Source organism: Macaca nemestrina, chromosome 5 (assembly GCF_043159975.1).
Source record: "Macaca nemestrina isolate mMacNem1 chromosome 5, mMacNem.hap1, whole genome shotgun sequence".
Taxonomy (NCBI): domain Eukaryota; kingdom Metazoa; phylum Chordata; class Mammalia; order Primates; family Cercopithecidae; genus Macaca; species Macaca nemestrina.
In genome coordinates this window covers 159,052,908-159,079,209 of record NC_092129.1, presented here as the reverse complement: position 1 = coordinate 159,079,209, position 26,302 = coordinate 159,052,908, and the positions used below count along the sequence as shown (strand labels likewise).

At 40.8% G+C, this 26,302-nt stretch overlaps 1 protein-coding gene and 1 pseudogene across 6 annotated transcripts in view; both read right to left on the bottom strand.

Annotated features, from left to right (window-relative positions):
- RIPOR2 (RHO family interacting cell polarization regulator 2) overlaps positions 1 to 26,302 on the bottom strand; it is a 248,951-nt gene that overhangs the window by 203,038 nt on the left and 19,611 nt on the right. The window lies entirely within an intron of this gene.
- Positions 6,139 to 26,302, bottom strand: part of LOC139363490 (argininosuccinate synthase-like) — a 39,372-nt pseudogene continuing 19,208 nt past the window's right edge. Inside the window, exon 2 of the transcript XR_011623963.1 lies at positions 6,139 to 26,281. The product of XR_011623963.1 is annotated as an argininosuccinate synthase-like (transcript). The remainder of the gene's footprint in view (positions 26,282 to 26,302) is intronic.

The window sequence follows — 26,302 nt, the reverse complement described above, 5'->3', positions numbered from 1 at the left end:
TCCAGGTGCAGAGAACAGCATGAGAGAGGATTTTCAGATGTAAATTAGCCCACACTCTTAAACTGCCAAGCCCCTTTTTCTCCTTTTTTCCCCCTTAACTTCCTCAATCTGTTTGTTTTCTTGTGTTTTGGCTAGAAAACGTTCTCCTCTGCAATTTATACTCCATGATGTGTTCATCAGCTTGCTCAAGTAATTCTTTGAGAATCTCAACAAAATGATCACTTGCAAAAACACAGGAGTATGTTTTTGAAAAGTTGTGCATAATCAAATTTACCATCAGACATATGTACAAATCAGCACATATTTACAAATGTATTTCTCATTTACAAGGATTTTATATAGCGAACCATTTTTATAAAGTTAATAGCAATTCCCCAAGGGATATTTTTGGTGACTATAAATACAGATGTTTCTATGAGAAAATCTAACATCCCAAATCTACCCTCAAATCTGCAACTACAGTGATATTTCTAACCCAGAAAAATCTGATTCCTTTATTTCCATGTTCAAAGCCTTTCAACATTTCTCCATTACCCCTATACAAAATGCAAACTGTTTACCATTTTTCACCACCTGGATCCTAAATATTTCTCATCTATAGACTATGGGCAAAAAAAACTACAATAAACAAGATATCAAAAAATTAGGTGAAGACAGGCTGCTGTTATTTGTTTTATGACCCTGGGTTATTGTGCAACAGGAATTCCAATCAGCCCAAGGTTGGCCAGGCCAGACAGTGTCATGAGAGTTGACAATGGCACGGGAACAGACTGGACAATGTGGAACTTTATATGCAGTCATTTTTTTTTTTTTTTGTAGAGCTTGTATTGACTTCTTCCACAAACTATAGAAGCATTTTTGGGTAAGTGTACACCATACGGATGTATATTTCTTTTGCCTCAGGATCCAGTGTGACTCCACATAGCACTGAATCAGAGTGTTCGTTCCTCCTAATTGATCTGGGAGATCAAATGAAGGCTGATAGGAAACCTTGGGGATGTTGATTTGGATGTGAGACAGGAGTCATATAGGGTGGTTACAGGAGAATACAAATTCCACGCAGCAGTTTCACATGAATAGAGGCTACGGGCTGGTAAGACCCTGAAAAACCAGATGTGGACCAAGCTGACTGAGACTGACTGGACCCAACATGGAGCTGGATCCTACTTAGGTTTCACCTAGGACCTTATTATATGCTCATTAACATACAAATCACACACCTGCCAGTGCCATGACAGTTCCAGGAACATCTATATCTGCTGGAAAAATGGGTGGCACGACAATTCTGAAAAATCTCCACCTTTTCCCAGGAATTTTCATGAATATTCTACCCCTTGCTTTGGTTAAAGAAACCCATGAAGGTAGCAACTCCAAACCCCCTTGTGCATGACTCTTGACTACAACAAAATTCCCTTTTCTTGAGTGTGTACTCTTCCCTCTGCAACAAATCTCTGTACTTTCACTATTTTCTGACTCATCATTGAATTCCTTCTTGCAACAGTGTCAAGAGCCTGGACACCAGCTGGAGTCGAGGTCTCACCTGTGTTTGGGGACCTCTCTGAGCCCATCAGCATCAGGTGGTGGTGAGAGAAGGTCAGTCAACTGACTGAGATTTTTAGCTTCAAGTATGCCTTCCTCAATTCCTTGCCACCCTTCATCCTTTGTCTTCTTGGCCCCAGCCACCCAGAGCCATTTGCATATCCCCAATACCATGGTCTCTCTCAAGTCTAGTCCTATGCACACATTGGCTCTCTTGCCTAGAAAGTTCTTACTGGTGTCTTTTCACCTAGACAACTCTTACTTTCACTTCACTCTCCATTAGAGGATGCTTCCTCCAGGAACCCTTTCCTGACCACTGAAGGTGTCAGGAAGGTTGGGCGTCCTTCGTGTTAGCTCTGTAGCGCTCTATGCTGACCACTCATGAAAACTCACACAACTCACTCCAGTGTAAGAGTTCACCCATCTTCCTCCCCGACTGTACTGTCAGGTCTGTAAGGGCAGGGATTGTATCCTGTGCACTGTTGTATCTCCTGAGCCCAACCCTGTCCCTGACACATAGTAAATGCTCAATTAGTCATTTATTAAATGAATAAGTGAACTCATGAATATCTGGCTTGAAGGGTTTTATATCTGTATTTTAAATCTACAATTAATGCAGCGCTTCTTTTTCCCAAACTAAAATTAGTTAACAATGTTGGGCTACATTGTTCATGTTTTTACATACAGCCAGCCTCTCTATTTTCTTTCTGTACTGTTTTTTCCTTTTTTTTTCTTCCCGTGCTGGCTTTTCTTTCTGCTCTTGGTGGGGCCTTGAGTAACTCTGTGGAAAAGTACGAGGTCCTCACCAAGGAATCCAGCACTGAGCCTGCTGCCCTGAAGTTCCCCAGCAGTGCTGCTTTTGTTGTTCCTCAGCATGCTGGACCAGCAGCAAGGAAATAGTGACTCAAGTTCTTGGCTATAAACATCCTTCGAGAAATGCTTTCTCCAGAGACAGACCTACAAGTGAAGGAGGCAAAGAACATAATTCCTGTATATTGACCAGGCATCATTTACCACTTAAATGGAGGAGAGCCAGTCAGTATGTTCAGGAAAGGGGCTGTAGACCTTGATTGTTTTTCAGGTGTAATTAAAGATACCATTCCCTAGCGATGTCCTGCTTAGAATTCAATTAATCTTGTGCATGTGCACACGCATAGGCACATGTACATATACATGCACATATATACATGTAAACACACATATACTCATGTGTATCTATATGCTTATACACATATTTATATATTTACATATGTGTAGGTAGACCATACATACATATATATGCATATGTAGCTACATATAGGTATATACATATGCATTTATGTAATCATACAAATACAGAGACAATATACATATTTTTAGTCCTAAAATGTTAATAACTTAGGACAGGGGTCAGCAAACTTTTTCTGCAAAAGATCAGAGAGTAGTTGGGTGCAGCGGCCCATGCCTGTAATCCCAGCACTTTGGGAGAGTGAGGCGAGCGGATCACGAGGTCAGGAGTTCGAGACCAACCTGGCCAACATGGTGAACTCCGTCTCAACTAAAAATACAAAAAAATTAGCCGGGCGTGGTGGCGGGCACCTGTAATCCCAGCTACTAGGGAGGCTGAGGCAGGAGAGTCGCTTGAACCCAGGAGGTGGAGGTTACAGTGAGCCGAGATTGTGCCACTGCATTCCAGCCTGGGCAACAGAGCAAGACTTTGTCTCAAAAAAAAAAAAAAAAAAAAAAAAATCACAGAGTAAGGATTTTAGGCTTTGTGGGCCTTACTTTCTTTTTCTTTTTCTTTCTTTCTTTCTTTTTTTTTTTTTGGTTTTGAAACAGAGTATTGCTCTGTCACCCAGGCAGGAGTGCAGTGGCGTGATCTTGGCTCACTGCAACCTCCACCTCCTGGGTTTAAGCAATTCTCCTGCCTCAGCTTCCCAGGTAGCTGGGACTACAGGCACTAGCCACCATGCCTAGCTTTTTTTTTTTTTTTTTTTTTTTTTTTTTTTTTTTTTTTCGTATTTTTAGTAGAGATGGGGGTTTCACCATGTTAGTCAGGATAGTCTCAATCTCCTGACATTGTGATCTGCCCACCTCAGCCTCCCAAAGTGCTGGGATTACAGGTGTGAGCCACCACGCCTGGCCTGTGGGCCTTACTTTCTCTGATGCAACTATTCAGTTCTACCATTGTAGTGTGAAAACAGGTATATACAATATATCAGCAAATGAGGTTGGCTATGTTCCAATAAAACTTTATTTACAAAACAGCAGTGAGCTGCACTAGGTATACCAATCACAGTGTGCCAACCTTTCCCTTAGACTGTAGGTATGACTAGAGCATTCAGTAAATGGTATTTAAAACAAAATTACCTAAACTTTAGGACAACCATATAAGTTATGGGGTGTTCTCTTACCAAATACTGGTAAAGTACAAATTCTGTGGACAAGAATATAATGTATGTCCTCCAACTTGTAGACTCTACATTTATAAAAATTAAGAGAACCACCACCTGTTACAGAAGGACTTATCCAAATGGTATGTATTTCTTCACTGTTCATCTTTTTGTTGTTTAAATATGTTTGAAATGCTTTAGGAAATAAGGTCCACTGTAAATCACTCATATTTCCTTATCTATTCAGAGAACACTCAAGAAATGGATGCTTTTTTACTTCCTGCACATTCCCATAGAAAGCAAAACCTGTATTTCATGTTTTCCCCTTACAAATACTGAAGGTACCTGCAGAAGCAACAGTGACCTTTAAAGACACCCAAGTGTTTTAGGTATACAACATGTTATTGCTTTCTGGATCACATTCAGCTTTTTGTCACAAAACCCCTGGGCAAGAAAGAAAGCAGGGACTCAGCTCCACCTGGCACGGTATGAATCAAAAATGCCACATGTAGAAGTGATGGTAGCCACAGGAAAGTGGCAGCCTGAGACGAATGAACGTCATGGTGAGAATTGCCTGAGCATTGTCAAGTCTGAGAAAGATTAAACAGCCATCTTGAAATGGAATGCGTGGTTTATCCAAAGTTGCAGCCAGCAATGTGCCTTCTGCAATTTGCAAAAGATCCAAGTACAAAAGTGATTTAAGACAAGTTCATATGGGTTGCAGCTCCTGTGAATTTTTCTACAGTTAAAACATGGAAAATTTTTATGTTTTATATTCCGTGGAACATTTTATGGTTAAAGCATGGAACAGGTCTTATAAAACATGTTTACAATTTACTTTTATTTTTACCAGGCAGATTAGATTGTAGAAAGAAAAGATTGGTGAGTCACTTCTCAACCATTTACATAGGTTGAATCTTTAAAACTTTCTCAATAACCTTTCTCGGAACATGCATTCCTAAAACACAAAACCATTCAGCAATCATGGAAGAAAATGCGGAAAACATATTTTGACTTCAACCTTTGAGTGTATCATTGGGTAACAGGTATCTCAAGATTTATTTTTATTTAACTCTTTTCTCTTTGAAAGAAGTCTACATAAATTATCAGTTTTTCAGAATTAACACATTATTATTATCATCTCCTTTTTTTCCTTTTCGAGACAGGATCTCATTCTGTTGCCCAGACTGGAGTGCAGTGGCGCAGTAGTGGCTCAGTGTAGCCTCAGCCTCCCTGGGCTCTAGTGATCCTTGCACCTCAGCCTCCCGAGTAGCTGGGGCTACATGCGTGCACCACCACACCTGGCTAATTTTTCTATTTTTTTGTGGAGATGGGGTCTTACTGTGTTGCCCAGGCTGGTCTCCACCTTCTGGGTTCAAGCAATCTGCCCACCTTGGCCTCCCAAAGTGCTGGGATTACAGGCATGAGCTACCATGCCTGGCCTATAATCTCCTTTAAAGGTAGCGTTAACCCTTATTCCAAACCTAACACTTTTACACTTTCAGTAGAATGTGCTCCAGTCTTAGCTTTTCCAACAGGTAAGTGCAAATTTTAGATACTTGTTTGTTCAAATACTATTTTTCAATTCATATGTTAAAAATAGTCTAATAAATCTGACCCCAGTTCAGTTATGACCATTTACCACTCTTCTTTCATGTGTCATGTCACTGTGTGAATAAAGTACAAATAGAAGCAGCTCCAGTGGTATTTTATATGTCCTAAAGACACAATAGTGCATCTGGATGGGGATTTGAGGAGCACAAAGTGAAAAGGAATAACTGAGTAGAACCAAGCCAAGGGAAATTATGGTTGTGATGTGTTCATTGTCTCAGCTTCCTGAGACTTATAGACAGTTTCTGAATATCACAAAAAAGCACTAAATCTGGCTAAAATACCTACAAACCACAGTGATACTGAAACTCAGTGAAAGATGGAAATTAAAATGGAATAACTGATAGGATCCGGTTGTTGAAGGATGGATACGGAAAAAAAAAACAAAGCACAGACAGGCTTTAGACCACCAAAGTCATGTAACTAAATATCACACAAGTTAAAAAAATGTCTCTGTATACCTCGTAATCCCTGCTGCTTGGTCACAGCGTAGCATTTCTACAGCAGTTCTCTTTGGCCTGGAGAGGGTAACAGCTTCTCCTTTATGTTCACCATTCACCCCCTGTACTGGATTTTTCTCCACCCTGTCGCCTCCTCTTCAGGTTTTCTCCTGCCAAGAAGGGAAATGAGCGCCCACAAACAGCACTGATTTGACGGTACCCCGCATCAGGACTCTAGGAGCCAGGTATCCCTGCTCAGCAGGCCAATCAGAGAGATCCCCTTATGCAAGGGGCTGCTGAGGGACTATTTGTCCTGGAGTGGAGGCAGAAAATTGAAGGATGCCCTTTTAGAGTTTGTATGGGTTGTTTTTGGAGAGAAGTCATGCTTTTTTTTTCTTTTTTTACTGGCACCTAGTTTGTGTGTGTGTGTGTATGTGTGTGTGTGTGTGTGCGCGCGTGTGCGCACATGTGTGCATGTAAATCTGCTGTCTTTGAAGGGAGACATTTTTCCAGTTCCTTCCTTAAGGTGCTTTAGTATTCTCACATTTTAATTCCCTGTTGTTTTATTTCCAACCATCCAAATATGTTACAATCTGAATCAAAAGCTAGTACCCCAAATGTATTCAAATAGCCTACACACACAGACACACACAGACCACACACACTCTGCTGTGTCATCCATTCTATTATCCCCAACATCATGGTAGTAATTAACCCTTGAGCTACAGCTGATAGCTTTGCACCAGGAGAATTTCCCTGCCTATCTCCCTATTTGGTAGAGCTAATAGGATTGGAGTGGTTACTGCTGCAGTAACACTTCACACTGTTCTGGTCACCAGAGGTTGAAGGAGGCCCTGGGGTTTTTATCTAGGAGGCTGACTCTGACCAGGTTGTCTGTAGACTGGTTTGTCTGTAGTCTAAACTAGGTTCCACCTTAATCAAACCAAATACAGCTCAAAGTGTTTCTCCATCAGATTACAAATCAATTTATTAGACAAAACTCCCCATTAATCTGTAAGTGTCATAGAGCCACCTGCACAGGTCTGCATAGCATCTATACAACAATGATATTTTGTGTTCTGATTTTCCTATCTGTGCAATTGTAAAATATCCCCAAATAGCTGGTATTTATAAGTTTTCATTTGAAAGAAGCATAAGAAATCTATGTCTCATCTCAGTCAATGAAAAAAAAAATTATCCTTAACTGTGAACAAAGTCAGAGACATAGCCTCTCAGAAGTGGGAATGAAGAAATTATGCAGGACCAATTTAGCTTCTGGTGAATGTGACAGGTGTTTTCAAGGGGCATTTCAAAAATAAAATTCCTATGGATATATATATATCTCTCAAAAGATAGGCCGTTACATACATCACCTTCTTCTCTTTAACTTGACATTTTCTTCTTGATCACTGAGTTCTGGGATCCCAGCCCTCCTACAATAGTGCTCTCCTGCCATGGTGACTAACTAACTTGTTCATTTCAAAAGTGTTCTTAGATGATGAAAGCAATAGAACATTCAGAAAATAAAATAAAACTCTACAATTCTATGCCCAGCACAAAAGCTGCTCTAAAGTTATATATTCCCTTCCAGGCTTTTAAAATTTTGAATCCTTATTTTAAAATATTTCTATTAAACAAGCATGAGAAATAATTATAGGAAAATGAGACTATAACAGAAAATCATAAAAGGAAAACAATTAGAATACTCTCTAATCCCTCCACTCAGAAATAAACACTATTAACATATATACAGTTTTTCTTTCTCTTTCCGTATACCAACATAAGTTTTTAAAGGATTACTTTTCAATGCTTATGCCTCTTTCTGCCTTCATTCATTCATTTATTCATTTGTTCAATAGACATTAATTGAGCACCGACTGTAACACCAGCTAGCACTATTTAAAACTGTTAAAACAATGCACAAAAAATGGCATGGCCTCTCATGGTTCTCATGATTCTTACAGCCTACAGGGGAAGATAGATCTTAAACAAATAATTACTACTTTTTCTTTTAGGAATGAATTGTATTTGTCTTTGGGCCTTAAAGTCTCATCTGCCTTTTCAAACCTCTCTCGCCACCTCATCCCCACAAATTCTAATCTCCCTCTGCTTTTTGTTCATTAATAAACCTTCATCACAATTCAAGTGAGAGGTGTCCTGGAACTCTCTGTTCCTTCTTGAAGAGTTCACCCCCTGTGTCCTCCAGGCACAGGTGAGTCACTGAGCTAGGAGGTGGCTCTGTGGAGCACAGACTGTACCACCAAGTGGCCTTGCACAAGTTTTTGATAACACCTACCAGAGCCACGAGAGTTCTGAGAATTCTACCCACAGGAAGAGGAAGCATTTGGAACAGGAAGTAAGATTGAGCTGCCAAATATAGCACAGCTATATAAGAAGCCGGATTGAGAAGGAGGAAACATGCACTCTTTTCAGCTGCCAGGCAGCACTTTGCTTTGGGGAAAAACAAACAAAGGGTGCCATGGCTGAAAGCCTAGAGGAGCTGGAGCTCAAATGCTGTGTGGTGCTGCTGCTGGGACCCTGTGGCCCTGGAACGGAATGCTGTGTGAATCCCAGTGCCAGGCTCTGAGAGGCTCTCTTGCTCAACTAAAAGCAGGGAGAGTTCTCCATAGCCAAGGGCCTGCAGCAATTATTTGATTAACTTCACCAAGTTTCTGCTCTGTTTTCTGTTTTGGCTATGGTGACATGGACTTTTATTATTATTATTATTATTATTAGTCTTCTTAATACTGGAGAGAAGAGCCAGTATCTTAACATCTTCAATAGATAAAGAAAAGGCTATTAAAGGCAAATACCATGAACAGAGGATATTCTGTGTCTACACGGTAAGCTGGATCTTCTTGTCCACCAGAGTAGTGGTCTGCTTCTCAGAGGAGGTTACTTCTCTGATACTGTTGGTCTTATCCTGTGGGTTGAATAAGTGAGCACAAAGGCCCTGCTGATTCATTTTCATATCCTCATCACTGACACTGCCTGGTCCACCATGGGCGCTCAATACTACAACAAATCCTCACTTGGTCAGTTTTGTAAATGTGACATACTGAAAAATGTAACCATAAATAAAATGAGTGGGTTTCCCCTATGTACGTAATAAGCAAGATACGATCAAATGAAGTTTCACTTTACCAATATACAGGATATTATTATTTTTATAATTATTCTTCATTTTCCTTTGGCCTCTCTAAAAGTCCTATGCTTTCTGACCTTATTCTTCTTCCCCAGACACCTTGCACTCCTGGCGCTTCCTCCCTGCCCTCCCCATCTTCCTTCTCAGTGATCTTAGGCACCCCCACGGCTTCAACTGTATTGTCTGTCAATGACTCCACATTTCCATCCATGCCCAGGCTTTTCTCCCAGGCTGCAGACCTGTTCTTCCAACTGCTGTAGACATTTCCACATTGATCTCCTGGAGAGACCTCAAATACAACATACCAACAAATAAGCACGCTGTAGTCACACCAGCCCCCACCCCTAGTTTGCCCCTGACCTCAATTTCCTATCATGTTTAGTGGCATCATCCCAGGCAACCGATGCTGGAAACACTGGAAATACCTCCAATGGAAATGTCAAATGGAACTCTTTCTGCCTCGTTATTATTATTTTTCTTAAACTCAGTACTAAGAATCTGCCTCATTTTTTACTGTGATGCCAAGACACACATGGTAGCTGAATGATGGTCCCCCAAACACATCCACGTGCTAGTCTCTAGAACTGCATGGTAAAAGGGACTTTGCAGATGGAATTGAGTTAAGGGTTTTGTTTTCGACCATGTTGGTCAGGCTGGTCTCGAACTCCTGACCTCGTGATCCGCCCACCTCGGCCTCCCAAAGTGCTGGGATTACAGGTGTGAGCCACCGTGCCCAACCAAGTTAAGGGTCTTGAGATGGGGAGATGGCCCTGGATCATGCAGGAGGGCCTAATGTACTCAAAAGGGTCCCCATAAGAGGGGTCAGTCAGAGAAAGAGATGTGAGGACAGAGACAAAGGCTGAAATGCTGTGGCCACAAGCAAAGGTGGCTCTAGAAGCTGGAAAAGGCAAGGAAACAGGCTCCCCTAGAGCCTTCAGGGGAATGTAGCCTTTGAGTTAAGCCTGGTAAGATCCATTTTGGACTTCTGGCCTATAAGACTTGGACTTCTGGCCTATAAAACATAACAAAATTATGCTGTTTTAAGCCACTACATTTTGGGTAATTTGTTACAGTAGCGATAAGACACCAATACAATAAGAGATTTTAGATATGAAAGGGAGCAGGAGACGATTTCCAAAGAAAGTGGCCTCTCTGACATCTGCTCCAAGAATAAAAGTGGTGGCCGGGCATGGTGGCTCACACCTGCAATCCCAGTACTTTGGGAGGCCAAGGCAGGTGGATCACCTGAGGTCAGGAGTTCAAGACCAGCCTGGCCAACATGGTGAAACCCTGTCTCTACTAAAAATGCAAACATTAGCTGGGCGTGGGGGCGGGTGCCCGTAATCCCAGCTACTTGGCAGGCTGAGACAGGAGAATCGCTTGAACCTGGGAGGTGAAGGTTGCAGTGAGCCGAGATCGCACCATTGCACTCCAGTCTGGGAGACAGAGCAAGACTCTGTCTCAAATAAAATAAAAAAAAAAGAGAGAGAGAGAGAGAGTAAAAGTGGTAGAAATTGGTCAGAGTGCTGAGGAAATTTGGTGAGGAGATAGGCAAGATGATGACTCTGGGGGAGCTGTTGGCATTTGTGGGTCTCCTGCCGTTCCCTCTAGGGAAGTGCCTGGGTTGAGAAGCACTGTTCTTGGCAATTCAGCAGGTGCTACTTTCTGCTTGGTTTGTTGGGAAACTAAGCAGGGAGAGGTCAATAGCTTGCTTGAGCTCATGCAGCTTGTTAGGGATGGAGCCAGGACACTGATGCAGGATGACTCTGGTCCATGCTTTACTGCTGCCTCACCTCAGAGAAGGCAACAAAAGCAGGGACTGGAGCTCTGATTGATGCAGGGTCTTGCTGGTGGCATCCCGCTGCTCTTGGCTTCAAAAGCATGGGCGAGTGATGTTGGTCTCATGGGGAAAGGTACTTCCCTAGCAGTAGGGAGCACAAAGGGAAGAGGAGCTTACTAAGACCAGTGTCAAAAACAAGAGAAGACCTGCTTCCGTAAGCAGGTCAGACAGAATGCAGTGTTCTTTATCCCTTGCTTCTCCGCCTTTCAACATTTATCTTGATTAACAATTTCTCTGAATTCACTTTTCTCTTTTTCTAGTAACCCAATCCTAAATACTCCAGCCTGAGATGTTAATTTGGTCGATTAAATAAGAGAAATCCCTTAGAAATCATCTTACGATCCTGAAGTCCATATTTCTCCAGAAATATTTACTTCTGCCAGATTCCAAGGTTCACAAAAATACCAATGAATTAGTAGGAAATGTTTCCTCCATTTTAACTTTGACCAAACCTCATTCAAAACCATGAAACCAAAAGAAGAGTAAGAAACCACGAAGCTAGTTACCACCCAGATGGCTCCCAGCTTATGAATAAGTTGTATTCCAAAAGTTGGCTTGTAAATCAGCTGTTCAGTATGTATGGTAGGCTTTCCCACAGAAACCATGTTTTAAATGGCGGCCAAGTTTCAAGGTCTCTCATAAAGTCTATCTAACTCATGAGATAACAAGTAATATTAACAAAGAATAGAATTCCAGAAATTATTTATGATTTTTTTTTTTTTTGGGAGAAAAGCAGGATAAGGAAAAAACTATACTTCCTGTGGATGGAGGTGGGGACCCAACTGTCTCCAAGCAAAGAGGCCACACAGCCTTCTACTGTCCTGGGCCAGGCGGGTTTTGTGGCCAGCAGGAAAGGCCCTGTGGTGAGGCATGAGGCAGGAGAGCATGGGAGAATGGAGTGCCCAGAAGAACTTCCAGGAGAGAGTTAGGAGGAAGCAGTTCAGAGAGAGAGAAGATCAAGAAGAGCTTCAAGATAAGAGAAAACTGGAGAGGAAGCAAATGGAACATGTTTACAGATGTCATAGTAGGTTATGAGTTTAATTCTTTTTAATGTTTGCTATAGTTTGAATGTTTGTCCCCCATTAACCTCAGGTTAAAATTTAATCCCAATGTTGGAGGTGGGGCCTAATGGGGGTGTTTGGCCATGGGGACAGATCCCTCATGAACAGTCTTGTGCCCTCCCTGGGGATGATTGAATCATCACTGTATTAGTCCCTTCTTCCCACCAGAGCTGGTTGTTAGAAAGAGCCTGGCCCTCCTCCCTCCCGCTTTCCTCCTCTCTCACCCTGTGAGCTCTACAGAGCTGGCTTCCCTTCACCTCCTGCCTTGAGCGGAAGCAGTCTGACCAGCAAGACTTCACCAGATGCAGATGCTGGTGCGAGGCTTCATGTACAGCCTGCAGAAGCACGAGCCAAGTAAGCTTCTTTACTTGACAGATTACACAGACTCAGTTTTTCCTTTAGAACAAAACAAAATGAACTAAGACAGTGTCTTTCAAGAGATTCAAGTGAAAATTAGAATTTTTTTAAACTACTTTTTCTTGCTAGATGGCATTTTTTGACTAGAACTCTATACTGGGATTGGGCTATGGGAGCACCAGGATTTATATGGGCTTTATAAGTAGGAGCCTGTGCTATAGATCCTATATTATTCGGGCAAACAGGAAAGAAAAGATTTCCTTCCACTTCCACTCCGTAAACGTTTATTAAGCCAGCATTTTTTTTAGTGCTTGCTAGGTCTCTGGTGCTACAAGGGACACTAGACAGGATGAGATACAAAAATAAATAAGATGGACTTCTTGCCTTTGAGGAGCATATAGGTTATAGGGGAAGACACCACTGCCAACAAATGATCCCAGTGCATGCTACACTAGAAGTGTGTGCAAGTAGCATAGGGACACAGATAAAGAAGGGCTTCTCTGCCTGGGTGGTTGGGAAAGCTTGTTCTCTCCAGTTGGGACCCTGCTTGAGTCTGTCCCTTATATCTTCTGCCTTCAGATATCTTCGCATGTTACTTCATCCTGTTCTTCACTTTTTCATCTACAGAATCTATGAAAAATTTTTTTTTTACAATGACTCATTGGAAAAGAAAAATTTGGCAATGGGGCAGTGGAGGGAGTCTAGGGATGCCAACACAAATGGTGGTTACATGTTTTAACATTTTATAAATTTCAAAAATTAGGAATTGGGTTTATATATACATACACATGTATATGTACATATAGGTATATATGTGTGTGCATGTATATAATGTGTACATATACGTGTGTGCATTGTAATTAAAAGGAAGTCTCCAGGAGGAGCAGTTTCCCAGGATCCAGTCTTCTGGTGAGACACTGGGGATGAGACGGGGATGGCCAGGGCTCCAGGCATCACTGCCACATTACTTTGGATCTTGTATCTGAACTCTAGAATATGTCACATAGTCATCAAACCACAGTTTAGTCTGCTCTTCCACAAAGGAAAACTTTATCTAGTTGGCCTGTGTTACACTATAATGTGTGAAGGGAATTGGATGGTATTACATCGAGAATCCAAGCAAAGCTTATTGTTTCTTGGGATTACTTTCTCATATTTTTATGTTCTTTAATAAAGCACAGGCTGGAACATAAGTGAAAGGAAGCAAGTTCTTAACTATTAAAAATGGACTGCATGGCCCTGTCTCACACCGTAGACAAATACTAGCTAAAAATGGACCATAGACCCAAATGTCAAAGCTGAAACTATAAAACTCTTAGAAGAAAATGCAGGAGTAAGGCTGGGTGCAGTGGCTCATGCCTGTAACCCCAGCACTTTGGGGGGCCGAGGCGGGTGGATCACTTGAGGTCAGGAGTTCGAGATCAGCCTGGGCAACATGGTGAAACCCCGTCTCTACTAAAAATACAAAATTAGCCAGGCGTGGTGACACATACCTGTAATCCCAGCTACTCTAGAGGCTGAGGCAGGAGAATCGCTTGAACCTGGGAGGAGGAGAATGGGATGTGAGCCAAGATCGCACCATTGCACTCCAGCCTGGGCAACAAGAGAAAATCTCCGTCTCACCAAAAAAAAAAAAAAAAAAAAAAAAAAAGAAAGAAAGAAAGGAAAATGCAGGAGTAATTTTGTGTGATCTGGCATTATGTAATGATTTCCTGGACATGACAGTAAAAGCATAAGTGACAAAATACAAAATAGATGTTGGACGTCATGAAAATCAAAACTTTTGAAAACACTATTAAGAAATGAGGAGAAAATTCACAGAATGGAAGAAAATATCTGCAAATCATATATCTGATAAGGGGCTTGTGTCCAGAATATATAGATAACTCTTAAAACGAACAATAAAAAGACAAATAACCAAATTTTTTTAATGGGCAAAGAGTTTGAGGCCGGGCGCAGTGGGCTCACGCCTGTAATCCCAGCACTTTGGGAGGCTGAGGCGGGCGGATCACGAGGTCAGGAGATCCAGACCATCCTGGCGAACATGGTGAAACCTCGTCTCTACTAAAAATACAACAAAATTAGCCGGGCGTGGTGGCGGGCGCCTGTAGCCCCAGCTACTGGGGAGGCTGAGGCAGGAGAATGGTGTGAACCCGGGAGGCGGAGTTTGCAGTGATCCGAGATCGCGCCACTGCACTCCACCCTGGGCGACAGAGGGAGACTCCGTCTCAAAAAAAAAAAAAAAAAAAAAGAGTTTGAATAGACATTTCTTCAAAGGAGATATGCAAATAGCTAATAATCACATGAAAAGATACTCAGAGTCATATGTCATCAAGGAAAGAGAAATTAAAACCATAATGAGATCCTGGTAGGATGATTAAACTAAAAAAGATAGATAATATAATAACATATGTTCTTGAGAATGTGGAGAAATTGAAGCTCTCATATATTGCTGAAGAGAATATAAATTTTCAGTCACTGAGGAAAATAATTTGGCAGTTCCTCCAGAAGTTAAATATGGAATTACCATATGATCCAGCAATTTCACTTCTAGGTATAAATCCAAGAAAAATGGAAACATATATACACATAATGACCTGTCCACAAATGTTCACAGTGCCATTTTTTATCATAGCCAAAAAGAAACAACCTAAATGTCCATCAGATGAGAAAATGGATAAACATAATGTGGTTTATCTGTACAATGGAATATGATTTGGCTATAAAAAGGATGAAAGTACTATTGCCTGCTACAAAATAAATGAACTTGGAAAACATTATGCTGATTGAAACAAATCAGACACAAAATGCTACTTATGATCATATGATTCCGATTATATAAAATATTCAAAATATACAAATCCTTAGAGATAGAGAGTAGATTAGTGCTTGCCTATGGTTGAGGGAACGGGAGATTGGAACGAGGAGTGCCTGCTAATGGGGACAGGGTTTCCTTTTGCCGTGGTGAAAACATTCCGCAATTAGATAGTGATGATGGCTGCTCAACTTGGCAAATATGCTAAAAACCACTGAATTGTATGTTTTGAAAGGTCAGATTTTATGGTATATGAATCACATCTCAACAAAGTTGTTTAAAAAAAAAAAAAAAAGGATTGCCCAATCCCTGCATCCATACGGGGGTAATGAGAGACCAGGACCACTAGTCATTCTTTTATCAGAGAGTAGTCTGATTAAGTAGTACTCCACCTCTGGGGTTTTTTTTCCCTCTCTTTTTCTTCCAGAGAGGTGAGCATCTGCAGAATGCTCATTAGATGTTCATTAGAACACAGAGTGTTCATTAGAATAAACAAAAATAGCATCTCACCTTCCGAATAGCTGTCATTGATGTTCAGATTGCTGTTTTGCTTTTTTCTTTTCTTTGTTTTTAAAACATCATTAAATAAGCACAGACTTCCCCAAAGAAGCTCTAACTTTTGACTGGATAATTCTCAGGATGTATTTTCTGAAAGGTCAGTGAATTTTTTTTTTTTTTCCCCAGAACAGTGATTCTTCAGTGGTGGTCTGAAGACCGTGGGTGTTCCTTGAGGAGCCAGTAAGTCAAGCATCTGCAACTCCCCTGTGCACAGGGCAGGGCAGGGGGAATGAATGAGGCTATAGCGGGGTGTGGACTATGGTATACTAGGAGGGCTGCACCTACTCAGCCTGAAGGGGGAGCACGTGCTTTGCCTGAAGGGGCAGCCCCTGGAGCACCAGGGAACTGTGGGGAGTTGAGCCCACCTTCATCAGCTCTGCCAGTTTTACAAATAGACACTGAACACCTGAATTTTTTTATGCAAAATCTTTATGTTTTAAATGCTGACAACCAAACTCAAAGGAAATGTAAATCACTTGTGTGGCAAACAAAAAATACTGTGGGCTGATAAACTACAAGTTTGTGACCTGGGTCTATAGGGCTTCTCTGCACTGGCTCTTTTGTATAATTAATATCACATTTTCAAATCAGAAAGTGAGTGTTGAAATGGTACTTGGAGTTCCTGTAGTTCAGTCTCCCACTCCATGTTAAACTCCTTTCTACAATAGCACGTTGAATTTAAGGAAGCTAATAATTCAAGCCAGACACTTGCAGTTTCTTCGTTGCCTTTTTATTTTAAAAGAATATGGAGTGAGGAGTTAGGTAAAGAGATGGAGGTAGAGGGAAGTTTTGGGAAGCAGGCCAAAAATTTAGGCCTGGAAGGGGCATCAATGTTGATTTTTTTTTTTTTTTTTTTTGATGATTCTCTCTTATGGCTACCCCTAGTATTTTTTAATCCTAATTTATCAAAATGCATCAGCAAGGTTGGGGCTTAGGTTTTCCAGAATTCCCGGAGGGAAACAGAATTTTAGGCCTGGAGCAGACCTTAGAATTAATGTTGTCCGATTCTCTTATTTTACAGATGAGGGAACTGAAATCTGTGAGCTTTAAACTACTTGCTTGAAGACATGGCTGACATTTGTGGCTGAATCCTAATGTAGTTAATTTTCCTTTCAGCGGGTCAACTTGCAACTGGTAAGTAGGATCCAAAGAAAACTACAATCACCTTGAAATATCCTGTAGTCTTTTCTACCTCACATTTCAATAGCTCTCATTTTTTGAGACGTACAAAGATTTCTTTTTAAAGAAGCAGCTGGTATTTATTTGATTTCATGAGTTACCTTATTGGATTAATGAGATAACTAATAGAAGTTATTTCAAAACAGAGCCAACTACAGAGTGCACATGATTCTGGAAACAGGGTTGGCATGAACCACAGATAATCCCCACAAGTCATTTCACTATTTCCCATTGTCCTAATAAAACCCTTTGGAGGGGTGCTAATAAGTGTCAAATTAACCAATGTGTGTTTCATTTCCTCTATATGGCCTCTGAAAGAGATGCTGGCAAAATGGCAGATACAGCAGTAGTGGGAAGGACAAGGAGGAGAAATGAAGGTACCAAAGAGCTCCAACATTTAGACAGTCCACAGTTCATCCCTAAATGATCAAAAGTTGTGTGTAACATGGCACAAATTATTATGAGTTGAAATCTTTTGGTCACTAGGGACAAGGACAAAACAGAGCCCACAAGTGTGTGAGAAGGGCCCGAGGGATCATTCAGTTTGTTTGCATTGTTGTGTTTTGTTTTTCTCTTGGTATGGCACCTACACACAAATCTGACAAGCCAAAATAAGAATAAGAACACACGCACTCACAATGACCTTTTATTAAATGCAGAGATGGTTATGTGTCACCTAAAACATCAACAAAAGCCCAGTTCCAGTAATCAGCAAGATTTTTTTGCTGCATTTATACTTGGTCCTCTTTAATTATACAGAGTTGCCACCAGTGTACTGAAATGATAGACTAGAACACGATGACTTCAGCAGGGGATCAGAGCTTTAGAGCTTCATCATTCACGGGAGCCAAGTGCGAGATTTCAGCCTGTCTCTCCTCTAAATGCAGTTAGGAGTCTTCGAAACCTTTTGTGTGAATCCAGGAGGGAAAATTGTCTGGCAAAGTCTGATAAGCATCATGTCAAGAGCACATTTGTACTCTGGTAAGAAGCCCAGGCCAATTGCTGCTGGGTTGTCATGACAACAGACATACACACCATTTACACATCAGCTTCTGAAATGAGTAGAAAATAACAAAACCTTTTCGACAGGCTGGGAGGTGAAGGGAAGAGCGGCATCATCTGTGCAGCCTGGTGAAACGGTGTTTACGACCGTCTACACGGCTCTAGTGGGCATGCTGTCTCTTTGGATGGTGTCATGTTTTTAACCCAGTGGGAAATTCATAGGATCCTCCTGATTCTGTATAAACTGTGGGACAGTTCAGTCACTTTTACCAAATCCTTATTTCCTTTTCAAACCTTGTTTACTAATTGATGCCAAATAGTATTATAGTAATTGGGAAATAAAGGAGGTCCCTCTCCTGCTTATTCCTCCCAAAGTACATTTCTTTAGCTTTTACATTTCTTAAAGCATTTCTTTAGCTTTAGTTTTGTAGCATACTTATATATTGTAGAGGGAGGTGGAGAAGGGGGAGGAGGTCTTTCATGGGCCTAGAGAAAATGAAGTTAATCACGGTTGGAAAGCCTTCCCTTAAAAATGCTGGGTTTTTGTTTTGTTTTTTAACGGAGTCTCTCTCTGTCACCCAGGCTGGAGTGCAATGGCGTAATCTCGGCTCACTGCAACCTCCCTCCTCCCGGGTTCAAGCCATTCTCCAGCCTCAGCCTCCCGAGTAGCTGGGACTACAGGCATGTGCCACCACACCCAGCTAATTTTTTTTGTATTTTTAGTAGACATGGGGGTTTTACCATGTTGGTCAGGCTGGTCTCGAACTCCTGACCTCAGGTGATCTACCTGCCTCAGGCTCCCAAAGTGCTGGGATTACAGGTGTGATGCACTGCACCCAGCCCTAAAAATGCAATTCTAAAAATGAATAAAAAAATAACAATTCATTCCAGTAGTTCCTGAGGCATACGGCATCAACAATAGATCAGAACTATATGGAATAAGCCCACAAAGTTGAAAAATTTAGGCCGAGTGGAAGCTGGATCCCTGAAGCTAATCTCAGCGATTTAAAGTAGAGAATAAGGATGGAATGCATCCCCTCCATTAGTCTTGAAGTGAAACCACAGGAACTCTATTCATGAGAAGTAAAATTAGCTGTATGTTCACTTTTCATGACATTTGTTACTGCACTTAAGCATTCCACAGCATGACTTAATTGCTGCTGAAATACCTAAGAGGAAAGAGAAGGCAGGAAAATAAAGTGTTTGATCTTTGAATGACAAAATAGTCACGAATCTGGGAACATTAAGTAACTAGAGATGGAGTTAGCATCACAAGAAACACACGACAAAAGTCTTGTGTCTGATGATAATAAAGTTCCCTCAACTGATTCATCACTTTTTCCCTTGCTATAATTATGAACATTCATCAAAAAAGCTCTGACATTAAAATTTCAAACTCTTGTTACTTCTGCTTTTCTATCTCATAATTAGAAAAATTTATTAATTCCAATTTTAGTTCTGGGTTTCTAAAAAATTCCAGGAATAAAACCTAGGGAGAAAGACCCTCTCATTGTATACATCTTCTTGGGGATTCACGCTCTGGGTGCTTCACTTAGACATGCTAAGTTGAAAACATAGGGAAACAAAAGATCTGAAGAAAGTAGCCAGCCTCTCCCAGAGATTGCAAACCAGCATGCAGCCAGCTGGGAGACACTTTGTGGGGAGGTAGGGACTGGAACAGTGTTAAAAGAAATGGCACTGGGCACGGTGGCTCACGCCTGTAATCCCAGCACTTTGGATCATCTGAGGTCAGGAGTTCAAGACCAGCCTGGCCAACATGGTGAAACACCATCTCTACTAAAAATACAAAAATTAACCAGGTAATACCAGTTATGTGGGAGGCTGAGGCATGAAAATCACTTGAACCCAGGAGGCGGAGGTTGCACTGAGCTGAGATTGCACCACTGCACTCCAGCCTGGGTGACAGACTCTGTCTCAAAAGAAAAAAAGAAAAATGGCAAAAATGCCTTTTAGGTCGAGCAAAAGCTCAGTTGTTTGCCACAGTCCTCCCCATTCTTTACTGTCTTACATCTAGATTGCCTGCTTATTTCTGTTGCCTGCTTACGGGCTTTGAGTTAGCAGTTTATGCACACATTTGCTGATGCTCCCCAGATTTTCTTCCTTTTGGTATGTATTCAAATCAACCCATCCATTTAAGACTTAATTCAGGTGTTCCCTCTTCCACAAAGCCCTTCTGGCCCTCTGGTCTCACCTGACCACCCCTATGACCCTTATTCAGTGCCCTTCAGTTTTAGTTCTTACTTGTTCTCTAATTTGTTCAGGAGTAACCAAGTGGCAAATGCCCAGAGGGCCAGGTTGTGATTCACTGTTCTTGTGTTTTAACCCAGGAGAGTGGCAGTTGTGGTGTGGGAGCTCAGTTAGCTCACAACAGTTTTTTGACAGATGGGAATGCAGGAACCAGCAAAGTGACGGAGTGGACCCCGGCACAGCCCAGTGGCCTTGCACTGGTTTCAAAAGGAAAATGAAAAGTTCTGTAAAGTCTTTAAGACTCCTATGATGGAAATATTCTCTTGGAAGCTCAAAATTGGTATTTTGGTTCTTAGTAGAATAGTTAAAACACATTTCTGCTTAAAATCTCTAAGTACTGAGGGATGACAACAGGTAGGACGAACATAGAAATACAAGTAATTTCATAATATCACCTAGGGAAGCCATAGCATTGAGCTTAAGTATTTGGTGACTGTATCAGTTTCCTGTGACTACTCTTACCTCCTTGCTTATTTCAAAGTCTGAAGTGTTTCATGTTGGGTTGAGAAAAGCTGTAAAGCGGCACCACCTGATGGTTACTACCCAGAGTGCCGGAATTGACCTTGCAATTTCAAATGTAATAAATGATCTTGGTTAGCTCAGAAGACTTTTTCCTAATGCTTTACGTGAAAAGAGCAAATTGAAATATGTTCCTCTTGGAAAATCAGAAACAAAGAAAATGTTTTAAATTTTGACAGAAGCAAACCCTCTCGTACACAGAATAATCTACCACCAAAACAGTTTGCATATGATATTCATTGAATACTATTAGCTTTCAAATAGGTAATAAATAAGATTTTATTGTCCAGTTTTTCTTTCTCCTTTAAAAGCAGATATTTTTTCTACGTAGAACTCTCCTTAACCAATTGTTTGATTATACCTCTCACCCCTTCCAACAAACACAATGTATTTATTTTAAAAATCTATCATTTGCCCTGTAGAATTTTCCACATTTTGGTTTGCACTAACTGCTTCCTCCAGTGCTGCCTAACTTGTTTCTATTCCTAGGATTTCCTGTAAACTAGTAGTAAGATCTAGATTAGATTAGAGTTGATTAAATCCCAGTTCTATTTTTGGCAAGATAATAGGTGACACTGTATGATGCTATATTAATCAAATCTTGAAGCACGTGCCTAGTTGTCCTCCTTAACATGATATTAAGATTGATTTGCGGGTACAGGTAATGTCAGTTGGAATTCTCTATTATAAAGTTCCCCAATAACCTTTCATTGAGAGTGTAGATATCTATTGATGATCATTGTCTCCATCCATCATTTCATGAGGATTGCAAAATAGTGATGGTATAAGTTTTATTATTACTTATATACCTATTAGCTGGGATTTTCTCATCATCTATTTAGTTAGCTTGAAATACAGTTCAAACAGGAAAGAAAGAACAAATATGTGATCAATCTCTTTAAAATATATATTTAGAATAACAAATTAGTGTCCTGGCAACCTTCAAAGGTGAGCAGTGATGTTTTGTGTTTCATTAGGAATTCATAGATTTTTATATTGGATGTATTTTAACCCATTGCAAGCATTATTCTTGTTGATGCACAAGTGGTTCCACATTTGACAAATGCATATATTTTTAACATAAATACTCTTAATATGTGGCATGGTTGTTAGGAAAGCAGGCATACTGTAATGTTCTCAGAATAAATTATTACCACTTTCAAGGAAGGCAATTTAGCAATATGTATTAGGAGCCTTAAAAAATGTATGCCCTTTGATTTATACTCTAGGATCAAACATAAAGCAGTCTTTTCTATGAAAATAATCAGGAACATAGCTAATAATTGTATAAAGATATTAATTCTAGTGAAAAGTTAGAAAGAGATGTCAGCCGGGCACAGTGGCTCATGCCTGTAATCCCAGTACTCTGGGAGGCTCTGAGGCGGGCATATCACGAGGTCAGGAGATCAAGACTATCCTGGCTAACACGGTGAAAAACCCCATCTCTACTAAAAATACAAAAAATTAGCCGGGCGTGGTGGCACGCGCCTGTAGTCCCGGCTACTTGGGAGGCTGAGGCAGGAGAATCACTTGGACTCGGGAGGCAGAGGTTGTAGTGAGCCAAGATTGTGCCACTGCATTCCAGCCTGGGCAACAGAGTGAGACTCTGTCTCAAAAAAATAAAAAAAAAAAGAGAAAGAAAAAAAAGAAAAAAGAAAAAGATGTGAATAAGTATGATGATATACTATAGCTACCATATTAAAAATCCAGTTTTTTGAAGAATTCTTGTTATCATGGGGATATTTTTATATTACATTAATTGAAAGAAGACTACCAAAATATGTATATATACCAAATTATATACATAATATGTATATAAACAAAAGACTAGGAAGTCATACTTCAAAATATTAATAGTTATATCTGGATAGTGGGATTACAGGATATTTTTATGTCTCATTTGTATTGTTCTTTACTTTAAAAATTATTTCCAAGATTATGTATTACAATATGTCTTATTAAAAATCAGCTAGTATTAAAGGTTTTTCTGGACAATGTTAATTTGCTATTGTTGGAATAAACAACCAAGTAAATAGTTTATAATAAACAAGCAGAATGTCTCCTTATGTGTTAGTGAAAATTCTGCAAGAAAAAAAAGAACACTTTTCCCTCAGCTAAAAGATCCTTCTGAGTTAGTTAAAGAATGAAAACACAACTAAGCAGGATTTGAAATAAAACATGCAGGAGCCTTCCTGAGATAGGTTATATTTTTCCACCTAGAATCTGCTCATTGCAATTAATTAGCCTTCTTCAAGAGTAAATTTTCCCTGTGCTATCCAATAAGTCAATGTGATATTCATCCTGATTCTTACTGTGAATGAGAGCATCAACATAGATTAAGATGGATGTATCTGCCATTTGTAATGAGATTCCACAAGGTATCTCCACCCACCAGGTCCTTTCTGATACTGGCAATCTCTGATTTTTGATATCCTAATGTCTAGTTGTCACTTCCAAAAGTCTAACAACCTCTAGTCCAAACCATTTATTAATCCTTAATCTCTGCCTCACCCTCGTACTACCAAACAGGTATTCAATGTCCAAAATTAGATAGTCCCAATGAGATAAAAGAAAATAAAATTCACAAATAATATTGTCAAAACAACTTTTAACATGCTGTTATAAGTCCTATTTCCTGGAAGCTCTTTGGGGACAAAGTTCATGTCTAGTTTAATTTTTTTCTTTTCTTTTCTTTTCTTTTTTTTTTTTTGGACGGAGTCTCTCTCTGTTGCCCAGGCTGGAGTGCAGTGTCGTGATCTTGGCTCACGGCAACCTCTGCCTCCTGGGTTCAAGCGATTCTCCTGCCTCAGCCTCCCAAGTAGTTGGGATTACAGGTGCCCACTACCATGCCTGGCTACTTTTTTTGTATTTTTAGTAGAGATGGGGTTTTATTATGTTGGCCGGGCTGGTCTCGAACTCCTGACCTCAGGTGATCCACCCGCCTTGGCCTCCCAAAGTGCTGGGATTACAGGTGTGAGCCACTGTGTCCAGCTAGTTTAATCTTTGTTTCCTTTGCATATAGGACAGTGCTCATTTCGTGAGTATTTATTGATGATAGAAGTGAGATGAGGAGGAGGAAGAAGAAAGGAGAGGAATGCATTTCTGGACAGGGTGACTATATGAAAAAAGGTATGAGCTTTGAGTGCTAGAGGGAGTGAGGAGACCAGCTCTGTTTAAGAAGAAGGATCATGCAAGGGGATTATAGAAATTAAGGTTGTGGCACCCAAATGCCCATCGATCAATGAGTGGATAAAGAAATTGTGGTATACATACACGATGAATACTACTCAGCTATAAAAAGGAATGACTTAATGGCATTCACAGCGACCTGGGGGAGATTGGAGACTATTATTCTGAGTGAAGTAACTCAGGAATGGAAAACCAAACATTGTATATTCTCACTCATAAGTGGGAGCTAAGCTATGAGGATGCAAAGGCATAAGAAAGACACAAAGAATTTTGGGGACTCAGAGGGAAAGGGTGGGAAGGGGTTGAGGGATAAAAGACTACAAATTGGGTTCAGTGTATACTCCTCGATTGATGAGTCAAAATCTCACAGATCACCACTAAAGAACTTACTTATGTAACCAAATCCCGCCTGTTCCCAAGAAAACCTATAGAATTAAAAAAAAAAAAAAATTTAAGATTTAAAAAAAAAGGAAATTAAAGTTGTGGCAAATGTGGCAAGACTGTGGAGGGTCCCAACATTTAGCTGAGGAGTTTGTCTATAGTCTGAGTCAGTGAGAGACCAGATTGAAATCCACCCTATTACATGAAACAATCCTAAATTCCTTAATGCTTCAGATCAGGTAATTGGTTTATAAGAGAAAGTTGGTGCCAGGGGAAAGATAAATATTAAACTTAAAAAAAAAAAAGGTCTGTAACTATGTAGAAATGAACCCATCAATTTGATGGAATTAGATACACTTGTTTTTAGGTATAATTTACATGGAGTAAAATTAGCCCTTTTTAGTGCATAGTTCTACAAGTTGTAACAAATGTATACAGTAGTGTAACCGCCACCACAATCAAGATACAGAAGAGTTACATCATATGAAAAAAGTTTCCTCATGCCTCCGTAGTCAACCTCTCTACCTAGCCCTTGGCAACCAATGATTTGCTTTCTGTCCTAATAGTTTTGTCTTTTCCAGACTGTCTTATGAGTGGTATCATACAGTATGTAGCCTTTTGAGTCTGGCTTCTTTCACTTAGGATAATGCATTGGGAATAAGCCATGTGATTGCATGCATCAGTTCATTTGTTTTTATTGCTTAGTCATATCTCATTGTATGGATATACAGTTTGCTTAATCATTAATTCATAAGGACAAATATTTCTTTTTAACATAACACATATAACTAATGTGGTACCCAGGCTGGAGTGGGGTGTGTTCACAGCTCACTGCAGCCTCAAACTCCTAGGCTTAAACCATCCTCCCACCTCAGCCTCCTGAGTAGCTAGACTACAGGTGTGTGCCACCACACCCAGCTAAGTTTTTGATTTTTTTGTAGAGATAAGAGTCCCACTGTGTTGTCCAGGCTGGACTTGAACTCATGGGCTCAAGCAGTCCTCTCCCTACTACCTCCCAAAGTTTTGGGATTATAGGCATGATGGTGCAACCATGGCTAGCCCAAAATAATATTTACAAGCTTTAGGGATTTATTTACTAATTGACAAAGATGATGACAGGAAAAAGAGAAAATGCAAATAGAGTATGCATTAATTTCAGAAAGGTGAATGTCACTGCCCAGTAGACTCGTTTTCAGAGCAGTCAATTTTTTTACTAGTGTATCTTTTAATTGCCATTTTATAGCTACCCACCGCAGCTGCCCCCCACCCTTCCCTTCAATGACGATGTTTGCAGGCTTCAGGGGACCAGGGACAAAGCTGAGGCCTGGTAGCCCCACTACGCTACCAGCTGGGAAGAACAAGTCACAATTACAAATTATCACAACAGTTAGCACCTGTAATTGGGGTAGCTGCAAAGTGAGGAGGCCCCAGCTCCTCATTGTACAGTGGTCTATTTGGCAGTGACCTTGCTCAGGAGGCAATGATACTCCTTCAGCCTGAGGGAATTGATGTCGATGAACCCGGTGGCATCAATTGGTTCATAATCACCCTGCGCGTTCATGCTCATGAGCTTCTCGTTGTAGGGAGACAGTGGGGACTCCCGGCTAAGGATGTACACCTGGCCCTTGAGGACGGACACCTGCGCTTTCCCTTCTACTCAGTCCTAGGACTTGGCGATGCAGTGGCGGACAAATTCACACTCAGGGCTGTGCTGGAAACCGGCAAATTTCAAGCTCAGCAAATTTCAAGCCCAGGCCTTGTTTGATTTTGCGCACCTCCTGCCTGGTCCATGGTGAAGGCCGCGATGTCTAAATGAGTGTGGTAAAGGATGGTGCCTGCTGGGGTCTCATAGATACCTCGGGCCTTCATTCCAGTGAAGTGGTTCTCCATGATGTCAGTACATCCCACACCGTGCTTGCCCGCGACTTCGTTCAGGTACATGAAGAACTCCAAAGAGGTCTGGTGGGTGGAGCCATCCTTGACGTTGGTCACCTTCACGGGGACCCTTTACGCTGGTCCCTTCACA